This window comes from Anopheles ziemanni (assembly GCF_943734765.1).
Source record: "Anopheles ziemanni chromosome X unlocalized genomic scaffold, idAnoZiCoDA_A2_x.2 X_unloc_47, whole genome shotgun sequence".
NCBI classification, from domain to species: domain Eukaryota; kingdom Metazoa; phylum Arthropoda; class Insecta; order Diptera; family Culicidae; genus Anopheles; species Anopheles ziemanni.
Window position 1 is genome coordinate 180,001 of NW_026689815.1, and position 11,376 is coordinate 191,376.

General features: G+C 47.6%; 1 non-coding gene and 1 pseudogene across 1 annotated transcript; both read right to left on the reverse strand.

Annotated features, from left to right (window-relative positions):
• LOC131292324 (large subunit ribosomal RNA) overlaps positions 1–333 on the reverse strand; it is a 3,507-nt pseudogene extending 3,174 nt beyond the window's left edge.
• A 487-nt stretch (positions 334–820) lies between these two features.
• Positions 821–975, reverse strand: LOC131292316 (5.8S ribosomal RNA). The gene has a single exon (XR_009189987.1). It is a non-coding gene; the product is annotated as a 5.8S ribosomal RNA (ribosomal RNA).
• Between the last annotated feature and the right edge of the window lie 10,401 nt (positions 976–11,376).

Sequence of the window (11,376 nt, forward strand, 5' to 3'; positions counted from 1 at the left end):
CTTTAGAAGGAGTTTACCTCCCACTTAGTGCTGCACTATCAAGCAACACGACTCCATGGTACGCTCGGTCCATCATCCAACGGGCGCTGTTCTACGGGCCTATCACCCTCTATGGGTTCTGAGCCACATTCAAGTTGGACTTGAAAAGCGCTAAGATGACGGATAGTGAGACGCACCAGTACACGGAATCGGATAGACGGACAGGCCGCCACCCCTACGTGCTGAGCTTCTCCCGTTTCGCTCGCAGCTACTCAGGGAATCCCGGTTGGTTTCTTTTCCTCCCCTTATTAATATGCTTAAATTCAGGGGGTTGTCACACATGAACTGAGGCTTATGTACCTTGCGGTTGTTATCGTCACATCTGGCTTGCGACTACTTTGTTTCAATGTCCAATATGTACCGTTGGACTCGGTTAACGGGCTGTTAGCCCGCGTGTGGTTTAACTCACTGATACCTTCCATTGCCCATACGCTAGTTTGTTTGTGTTCCTTTGGTCAACTTCCATACTTGAATCATTTGTGCTACCGCTGCTGCTTCGACGCTACTTTGACATCTTCGCTTCTATTTAAATAAATAAATAAGCTGAAGCTAGACATCAGTAAACACCACCACAGACACCACAAGCACGCCTTCTCCTCGTACTTCCGCCTCACGCGGGAACACGGACGCTCTAAATACTTCGAATTCCAATGCCAGTATATTGTAAACCACGGGTTCTTTAATGCTAGCGGGTCGTCGCGACCCTAGTTAACATCATGGTGCACGTCTCGTGACGGGTGTCACGGCGTAGTTAAATGTATGCGATACATTTCTCAAATATAAGCGCTCAGTCATCTGTACATCATGGTAGGTTCCCACGACGTGCAATATGCGTTCAACTTATCAATGTTCATGTGTCCTGCAGTTCACATTATGACGCGCAGTTAGCTGCGGTCTTCATCGATCCATGAGCCGAGTGATCCACTGCCGAGGGTGACTAACTTGCGTAAGCCGCCGCTGTGCGCGTATACCCGTTCCCCGTAGGGAGGAGCAAGCCGCCGCTTAGAGACGAAGCATAAAGTGTCCTCATTCCACATAGGGCAAGCTGGATGAATCCATTTTACCCAGGACGGCCGAAGCGGCGTGGACCAGGGGAGAACTGAACCTTATACTTCACACCACAGTAAGTCTACGTGTCCTCTTCCACATAGGGCAAGCTAGAACTAACTATCTTACCCAGGACTGCCGAAGCAGCGTGGACCAGGGGAGGAACACACTTTTCATGGAAACGTAAGGCATCCATGACTGCCATAACGTAAGCCGCCGCTGTGCGCGTATACCCGTTCCCCGTAGGGAGGAGCAAGCCGCCGCTTAGAGACGAAGCATAAAGTGTCCTCATTCCACATAGGGCAAGCTGGATGAATCCATTTTACCCAGGACGGCCGAAGCGGCGTGGACCAGGGGAGAACTGAACTTTATACTTCACACCACAGTAAGTCTACGTGTCCTCTTCCACATAGGGCAAGCTAGAACTAACTATCTTACCCAGGACTGCCGAAGCAGCGTGGACCAGGGGAGGAACACACTTTTCATAGAAACGTAAGGCATCCATGACTGCCATAGTGCGTAAGCCGCCGCTGTGCGCGTAAACCCGTTCCCCGTAGGGAGGAGTCAAGCCGCCGCTTAGAGACGAAGTATGAAGTGTCCTCTTCCACATAGGGCAAGCTAGAATGAACTATCTTACCCAGGACCGCCGAAGCAGCGTGGACCAGGGGAGAACTGAACTTTATACTTCACACCACAGTATTGAGTAATGTGCCCTCTTCCACATAGGGCAAGCTGGAATGTTCCATTTTACCCAGGACGGCCGAAGCGGCGTGGACCAGTGGAGGACTACACAATCATGAGGTTTGATATCGACTTGTGTGTTTCAATAGGATACCGATGGTATGGTTTGAACCGATTTGATTTAGCCATTCTGAAGTCATCACTTGGTTGAAGCGCTGAACTAGGGAGGCATCGTTTACATATATATTGGTTTTCGCATGCTCTACTAGGTTAATGTCATGAGGTTGGCTATCGAGCATGCCCAAGTGATGACTTGATTGTGTGCTTGCTTGAATTCTTCACATTTCATACCATCGGTTAGTTGTCGAATCATTCCTCGATCATAACCTTCGTTCTTGGTTCATGTATGCTCTCTTCCACATAGGGCAAGCTAGAATTAACTATCTTACCCAGGACCGCCGAAGCAGCGTGGACCAGGGGAGAACTATACTTTGTCTTGTATGCCCTCTTCCACATAGGGCAAGCTAGAACTAACTATCTTACCCAGGACCGCCGAAGCAGCGTGGACCAGTGGAGGACTATACTTTGTTCATAACACCACAGTATTAAGTATGGTGTCCTCTTCCACATAGGGCAAGCTAGAATTAACTATCTTACCCAGGACCGCCGAAGCAGTGTGGACCAGGGGAGGACTATACTTTATACTTCACACACTAGCCATATTGAAGTCATCACTTGGTTGAAGCACTGAACTAGGGCGAGTCTATCGTTTACTTTGCATTGGGATAATACGCTGCATGCTCTCTTAGGTTAATGTCATGTGGTTGGCTATAGAGCATGCCCAAGTGATGACTTTGTTTAAAGCTCAACAGGTAGAGTATTATGTCCTCTTCCACATAGGGCAAGCTAGAATTAACTATCTTACCCAGGACCGCCGGAGCAGCGTGGACCAGGGGAGAACTATACTTTGTCTTGTATGCCCTCTTCCACATAGGGCAAGCTAGAATTAACTATCTTACCCAGGACTGCAAAGCAGCGTGGACCAGTGGAGGACTATACTTTGTTCATTACACCACAGTATTAAGTATGGTGTCCTCTTCCACATAGGGCAAGCTAGAACTAACTATCTTACCCAGGACCGCCGAAGCAGTGTGGACCAGGGGAGGACTATACTTTATACTTCACACACTAGCCATACTGAAGTCATCACTTGGTTGAAGCGCTGAACTACGGCGGGGTAATCGTTTACAGGTTATAATCATATAGCTGCATGCTCATTAGTAGATAATGGAATATTGTATGGCAATATGAGCATGCCCAAGTGATGACTTTGTTTCAAGCTCAACAGGTAGGGTATTGAGTCCTCTTCCACATAGGGCAAGCTAGAATGAACTATCTTACCCAGGACCGCCGGAGCAGCGTGGACCAGTGGAGGACTCTATACTTTATACTTCACACCACAGTATTGAGTACGACTTGCATAAAGCCCCTAATGAGAACCACGAGGGCTCTCTCAATGTAGAACCACGAGGGCTCTAGTACCGATTCTCTCGGTACGGCTTGGTCCGTGTTCCTTTATGCTTGTACTCGCAGAAAGTCTCAACCCGGAGGTCTTGACTTTGATTGTCATAGTTGGACTACGACGGGGCATCCGACCATTGCTGATCGAACACCCCTGATTCACCATCTTTCGGGTAGGCGGTACGCGTACCTCCGGACGCGGAAGTCTCAACCCGGAGGTCTTGACTTTGATTGTCATAGTTGGACTACGACGGGGTATCCGACTCATCGAATACCCCAGAAGCACACCATCTTTCGGGTAGGCGGTACGCGTACCTCCGGACGCGGAAGTCTCAACCCGGAGGTCTTGACTTTGATTGTCATAGTTGGACTACGACGGGGTATCCGACTCATCGAATACCCCAGAAGCACACCATCTTTCGGGTAGGCGGTACGCGTACCTCCGGACGCGGAAAGTCTCAACCCGGAGGTCTTGACTTTGGTTGTCATAGTTGGACTATGACGGGGCATCCGACCATTGCTGATCGAACACCCCTGTTACACCATCTTTCGGATAGGCGGTGCGCGACACCACCGACGCGGAAAGTCTCAACCCGGAGGTCTTGACTTTGTATTGTTGGATAGTCCTCTTCCACTATAGGGCAAGCTGGAAATATTCCATTTTACCCAGGACTGCCGAGGCAGCGTGGACCAGGGGAGAACTTCACGGAATCTTCAGGCATCCATGATTGCCATAGTGCGTAAGCCGCCGCTGTGCGCGTCAACTCGTTCCCCGTGAGGAGGAGTCTAGCCGCCGCTAAAAGACGAAGCATTAAGTGTCCTCATTCCACTATAGGGCAAGCTAGAATTAACTATCTTACCCAGGACCGCCGAAGCAGCGTGGACCAGGCGAAGACTATACTTTATACTTCACACCACAGTATTGAGTACGACTTGCATAAAGCCCCTAATGAGAACCACGAGGGCTCTCTCAATGTAGAACCACGAGGGCTCTAGTACCGATTCTCTCGGTACGGCTTGGTCCGTGTTCCTTTATGCTTGTACTCGCGGAAAGTCTCAACCCGGAGGTCTTGACTTTGATTGTCATAGTTGGACTACGACGGGGCATCCGACCATTGCTGACCGAACACCCCTGATTCATCATCTTTCGGATAGGAGGTGCGCCCACCTCCGACGCGGAAGTCTCAACCCGGAGGTTCGGACTTAGAGTTTTTCCCATTTAAAAGTTTTTCTCTTAGCCATACTGAAGTCATCACTTGGTGAACGATTGAACTAGGGCGGGTTAATCGTTTATAGGTATCATGTGGTTTGCATGCTCTCTTAGGTTAAGGTCATGTGGTTGGCTATCGAGCATGCCCAAGTGATGACTTTGTTTCACGCTTGCTTGATTTCTTCATGATTCCCTGTTATATAGTGTAATCATTCGAGAACAGGGAATCTTTGGTTTTGCTCAACAGGTATTGGATGTCAACTTGGTATCTAGATCGCATTAAGTCTCAACCCTTAGGTTCGGACTTGTATAGTGACATCTTGTTACGGTCTTGAGTCTCAACCCGCAGGTTCGGACTACTTAGTGTTTGATCGAATATAATATGGCAACTTGTGCCTAAGTCTCAACCCGCAGGTTCGGACTTCTGTTTATTTGGCCAATGTATGTATAAGGCAACTTGTGCCTAAGTCTCAACCCGCAGGTTCGGACTTGTGTATTTGTTCGAAGTCATGTATAAGGCAACGTGTGCCTAAGTCTCAACCCGCAGGTTCGGACTTGTTAGTGTTTCGTCAACTTTCATATGGCAACTTGTGCCTAAGTCTCAACCCGCAGGTTCGGACTTGTGTATTTGTTCGAAGTCATGTATAAGGCAACTTGTGCCTAAGTCTCAACCCGCAGGTTCGGACTTCATAGTGTTTCGTCAATGTTCATATGGCAACTTGTGCCTAAGTCTCAACCCGCAGGTTCGGACTTCTATAGTGTTTCGTCAATTATCATATGGCAACTTGTGCCGAAGTCTCAACCCGCAGGTTCGGACTTCTGGAAGGATCACTTGGCCACTAATGATCCTTCCGCAGGTTCACCTACGGAAACCTTGTTACGACTTTTACTTCCTCTAAATCATCAAGTTCGGTCAACTTCGATAAAGCAGACGCGGTTCACGAGGATCCAGCGAACGATCATCTCCAAAGACCTCACTAAATAATCCATCGGTAGTAGCGACGGGCGGTGTGTACAAAGGGCAGGGACGTATTCAACGCTGGCTGATGACCAGCACTTACTAGAAGTTCCGAGTTCATATGGACCATTGCAATCCATAATCCCTACTAAGTGAGTATTTGAGTGATTTCCCGTTCCTCTCGGAATAGGAGACACGCTGCTACCCACATTGTAGCACGCGTGTAGCCCAGAACATCTAAGGGCATCACGGACCTGTTATCGCTCGATCTCATTTTGCTAAACACAAATTGTCCTGCTAAGCAGCGTACCGTAAGTGCACTTGCGCACACGAACAGCGAAGGTGTCAGGTCATACTCCACCGAAAGGTCCTAACCCGTTCCAATCGGCATCGACGCATTAACGCTGACTGCGTTCTAGTTAGCATATGTGAGTCACGTTCGTTATCGGAATTAACCAGACAAATCAATCCACGAACTAAGAACGGCCATGCACCACTACCCTTAAATTTGAGAAAGAGCTATTAATCTGTCTCACCTCCATAAGTTCGGACCTGGTAAGTTTTCCCGTGTTGAGTCAAATTGAACCGCAAGCTCCATTTCATTGTGGTGCCCTTCCGTCAATTCCTTTAAGTTTCAACTTTGCAACCATACTTCCCCCGGAACCTGACTTTGGTTTCCCGGAAGCTACTGAGAGCACCTGGTTGTAGCGTCTCCCAATTGCTAGTTGGCATCGTTTACGGTTAGAACTAGGGCGGTATCTAATCGCCTTCGATCCTCTAACTTTCGTTCTTGATTAAAGAAAGCATCCTTGACAAATGCCTTCGCTTTAGTTAGTCTTACGACGGTCTACGAATTTCACCTCTCGCGCCGTAATACTAGTGTCCCCAACTACTTCTGTTAATCATTACCTCCGGTCTGAGTACAAACCAATGAAAGATTAGACCAAGGTCGTATTCCATTATTCCATGCAAGATTATTCTAGGGCGTTTGGGCACCCTGCTTTAAGCACTCTAATTTGTTCAAGGTAAACGTGAGCGGTCGAGCTCTATGTTACACTTGCACCCGTTGAAGGGCACACCATGACACAGACTTGGTGCCCTACCACACCATTGAGTCGCAACCAGATTCCGACTTGGCCCACCGACCACGGGTTGACCGGGTCGGCGGAGCCGGACTGTGTTGGACAAGTATCAACTTCGAACGTTTTAACCGCAACAATTTTAATATACGCTAGTGGAGCTGGAATTACCGCGGCTGCTGGCACCAGACTTGCCCTCCACTTGATCCTCGTAGAAGGATTTATGCTCTACTCATTCCAATTATGAAACATCATTAAAGAGTTTCATATTGTTATTTCTCGTCACTACCTCCCCGTCCCGGGATTGGGTAATTTACGCGCCTGCTGCCTTCCTTGGATGTGGTAGCCATTTCTCAGGCTCCCTCTCCGGAATCGAACCCTGATTCCCCGTTACCCGTTGCAACCATGGTAGTCCTCTATACTACCATCCATAGTTGATAGGGCAGATATTTGCGAGATCTGTCGTCGGTGCGAGACCATACGATCAGCATCATTATCCAGACTTCAACTCAATGACACGGAGAACCCGCGATTGGTTTGACTAATAAGTGCACCAGTTCCCGCGAGGGTCCTGGCATGTTGCATGTATTAGCTCTAGATTTTCCACAGTTATCCAAGTAACTAGGTTGATGATCTCGTAAATTATAGCTGTTATACTGAGCCTTATGCGGTTTCACATTAAATCTGTTTGTACTTAGACATGCATGGCTTAACCTTTGAGACGAGCGTATATTACTGGTAGGATCAACCAGAATTCCGACTTTGCGTTCGAATGTTCATTGTCCCATTGCACCCGGAGGAGCAAACACCACGTTCTATATGTTGTCAAGTCCGGTAGCACACGGGAGGCGAGCCCCCGTGCGAACCTCATTGCCCTCGTATCACACACACCCGATGCACCGGACAGGCACTTGAGCGGCATTCGACTCCGCTAAGCGCACGTGCGCCCGATTGTGCATGCGCTGACGGGGCCTTCATACCCCTACCACAGCGACCTTATGCCAAACTTCCATGAATACTTAGGTGAGCTGACAAGGGCCTTCATTTCCCTACCATCAACTAAAGGACACGCTAGGCGCGTCCGATCATTGCAACTGCGGGGCTTTCATACCCCAATCACCACAGTACGCAATTCACCAGAGTTTAATCACAACCCCCCCGGACATGGCACACTATTAACTTGCAACAAAACTTAGTGTGTGCCGGGCACATCGGTTCCACAAAATCATTCCCGATGTACCCCAATTGGGGTTGTGAACGCATCCATGGTCCTCTGACACACCCAACCAAGCGTGGATACTACATACCTCAAACACCCAGTACACTAACAGACAAATCAATATATGGTTGCTTTCCCCCAGACATTTGCCAATCACTTGGCACCCGGACGGGAACTCGCTCCTGATTGCGCCATTGCCACCCATTTGCCAAGAGCGAGTTCTGTATGTAGATTTCATTTGGAAAGACAACCGTGTACTGGATATTCTATCCGACGATTACAGATGACGAGTACGAGACTCGACTACACTCACGGATAATACATTTTGGGTCGAGATTGCTTTCGGGGTTTTCGATTGGTCTTGCGCTTGTAAACGTATAACTTTGACTTGTGGTAACCTCGGTATGTTAGTCGATCACGTGGTTGTGAACTGGGTAAGGGTGGGCAATCTGTTCACTTGCACTCTGGGTAGGAATATGGTGAGCGCTATAGGTTAAAGATCATGGTATGGTTCCATCGTGATGACTTTCGCTAGATAGTAGGATGTTTGGATAGTTATAACGTTTTTGGCCATTTGTTCATAGTGTTCGGTTCATTGAGGAATTCGATTGGTCTTTGCTTCACACACGTGGTCGATCACTTGGATGTGAACTAGGGTGAGAATAAGGTGTTCACTAGTGCTCTTAGGTTTTGGATCAGTACTGAGCACTTGATTGGTTTCGCATAATATGTATCCATAGTGATGACTCTTTCCAGCTTAAGATTTCGTTACCAGTTTCGAATCCTCCCCACGTTCGCTTTTACTTGGTTAGGTTTTCGAGTGTAGATTTGAAAGCAATCTCATGTATGTATCCCATCTGATATAAGCCACTGACAGTTCATGTCACCTCGTTCAACTCTCGCTGGGTCACAGAAGTATGTTACTGCGCCCATTATCCCTACTCGGATAGGTTCGGTTCGTTCGTTTTATACTACGGTGAGTAAACTCAATTTGTGCATCGCATAGCCATGGAAAGCAAGCTTTCGCGGGCCTCTTCGACTGTTTTGATACGAGCTGTGCCCGTGATGCTTGTCATCCCAGGATACTAGACCCCTTTGGACGACCGCATGACCATCAGAAAGTAAATTCCACGTTCGGTTTATTTGCTACTTCCACCGTTCTAGTACTATGGGGTTGGAACCCCTAACATAAAGTATCTATGTAGAACCACGAGGGCTCTCAATGTAGAACCACAAGGGCTCTAGTACCGATTCTCTCGGTACGCTTGGTCCGTGTTCCTTTATGTTTGTACTCTTGTGTGTATAAAATTCATGTTCGATTTGGGATATTTGCTACTTTCACCTGTGCGCTGTGTATAACTACGGAGAAACTCAATTTGTGCATCGCATAGCCATGGAAAGCAAGCTTTCGCGGGCCTCTTCGACTGTTTTGATACGAGACTGTGCCCGTGATGCTTGTCATCCCAGGATACTAGACCCCTTTGGACGACCGCATGACCAACAGAATGTAAATTCCAGTTCGTTTTTGGATATTTGCTACTGTCACCGTTTGAGTACTATGGGGCTTGAACCCCTAACATAAAGTCTTTGTGTAGAACCACGAGGGCTCTATAGTACCGATTCTCTCGGCACGCTTGGTCCGTGTTCCTTTATGTTCGTACTCTTGTGTGTATAATATTCATGTTCGGTTTGGGATATTTGCTACTGTCACCGTTTGAGTACTATGGGGCTTGAACCCCTAACATAAAGTCTTTGTGTAGAACCACGAGGGCTCTATAGTACCGATTCTCTCGGCACGCTTGGTCCGTGTTCCTTTATGTTCGTACTCTTGTGTGTATAATATTCATGTTCGGTTTGGGATATTTGCTACTTTCACCTGGGTCCCGTTCTTCATACAAGTCTGCCTTGCTAATGTGGTAACTTTATAGTGTAGTTCTGACATCCCAATTTTGGGACTTAGCCGATTTTTCATGAATTTCCATATGACCCATAGGGTCCCTTTCTTCATACAAGCTTGCCTAGGGCGATCGGTCAAAACTTGTCTTACTATTCGATTGGTCTTCGCAGTTTCACCCTAGGCAGTTCGCCTAGGTCTGTCTTCTTGAGGAGGCCAAAACCCGAAATAAGGAGGTCCAGCCGACCCTGAAACCTCCCCTGTCTTAACTACACTAACCCGATTTTTCAGGGTCCTCAGCGCCATACAACTTTGCCTAGGTCACTTATACTCTTGACTTAGGCCATCTGACTTGGTCCGTGTTTCTTCCTAGGGTTCACCTAGGTACTTTGCCTTGCTTGATGTGGTAACTTTTTAGTGTAGTTCTGACATCCCAATTTTGGGACTTAGCCGATCTTTCATGAATTTCCATATGACCCTAAGGGTCCCTTTCTTCATACAAGCTTGCCTAGGGCGATCGGTCAAAACTTGTCTTACTATTCGATTGGTCTTCGCAGTTTCACCCTAGGCAATTCGCCTAGGTCTGTCTTCTTGAGGAGGCCAAAACCCGAAATAAGGAGGTCCAGCCGACCCTGAAACCTCCCCTGTCTTAACTACACTAACCCGATTTTTCAGGGTCCTCAGCGCCATACAACTTTGCCTAGGTCACTTATACTCTTGACTTAGGCCATCTGACTTGGTCCGTGTTTCTTCCTAGGGTTCACCTAGGTACTTTGCCTTGCTTGATGTGGTAACTTTATAGTGTAGTTCTGACATCCCAATTTTGGGACTTAGCCGATTTTTCATGAATTTCCATATGACCCTAAGGGTCCCTTTCTTCATACAAGCTTGCCTAGGGCGATCGGTCAAAACTTGTCTTACTATTCGATTGGTCTTCGCACTTTCACCCTAGGCAGTTTGCCTAGGTGTAGCTTCTTGAGGAGGTCAAAACCCAAAATAAGGAGGTTCAGCCGACCCAAAAACCTCCCCTGTCTGAACTACACTAACCCGATTTTTCAGGGTCCTCAGCGCCATACAACTTTGCCTAGGTCACATGTACTCTTGACTTAGGCCATCTGACTTGGTCCGTGTTTCTTCTTAGGGTTCACCTAGGTACTTTGCCTTGCTTGATGTGGTAACTTTTTAGTGTAGTTCAGACATCCCAATTTTGGGACTTAGCCGATTTTTCATGGATTTTCCATATGACCCATAGGGTCCCTTTCTTCATACAAGCTTGCCTAGGGCGATCGGTCAAAACTTGTCTTACTATTCGATTGGTCTTCGCACTTTCACCCTAGGCAGTTTGCCTAGGTGTAGCTTCTTGAGGAGGTCAAAACCCAAAATAAGGAGGTTCAGCCGACCCAAAAACCTCCCCTGTCTGAACTACACTAACCCGATTTTTCAGGGTCCTCAGCGCCATACAACTTTGCCTAGGTCACTTGTACTCTTGACTTAGGCCATCTGACTTGGTCCGTGTTTCTTCTTAGGGTTCACCTAGGTACTTTGCCTTGCTTGATGTGGTAACTTTTTAGTGTAGTTCAGACATCCCAATTTTGGGACTTAGCCGATTTTTCATGTATTTCCATATGACCCATAGGGTCCCTTTCTTCATACAAGCTTGCCTAGGGCGATCGGTCAAAACTTGTCTTACTATTCGATTGGTCTTCGCACTTTCACCCTAGGCAGTTT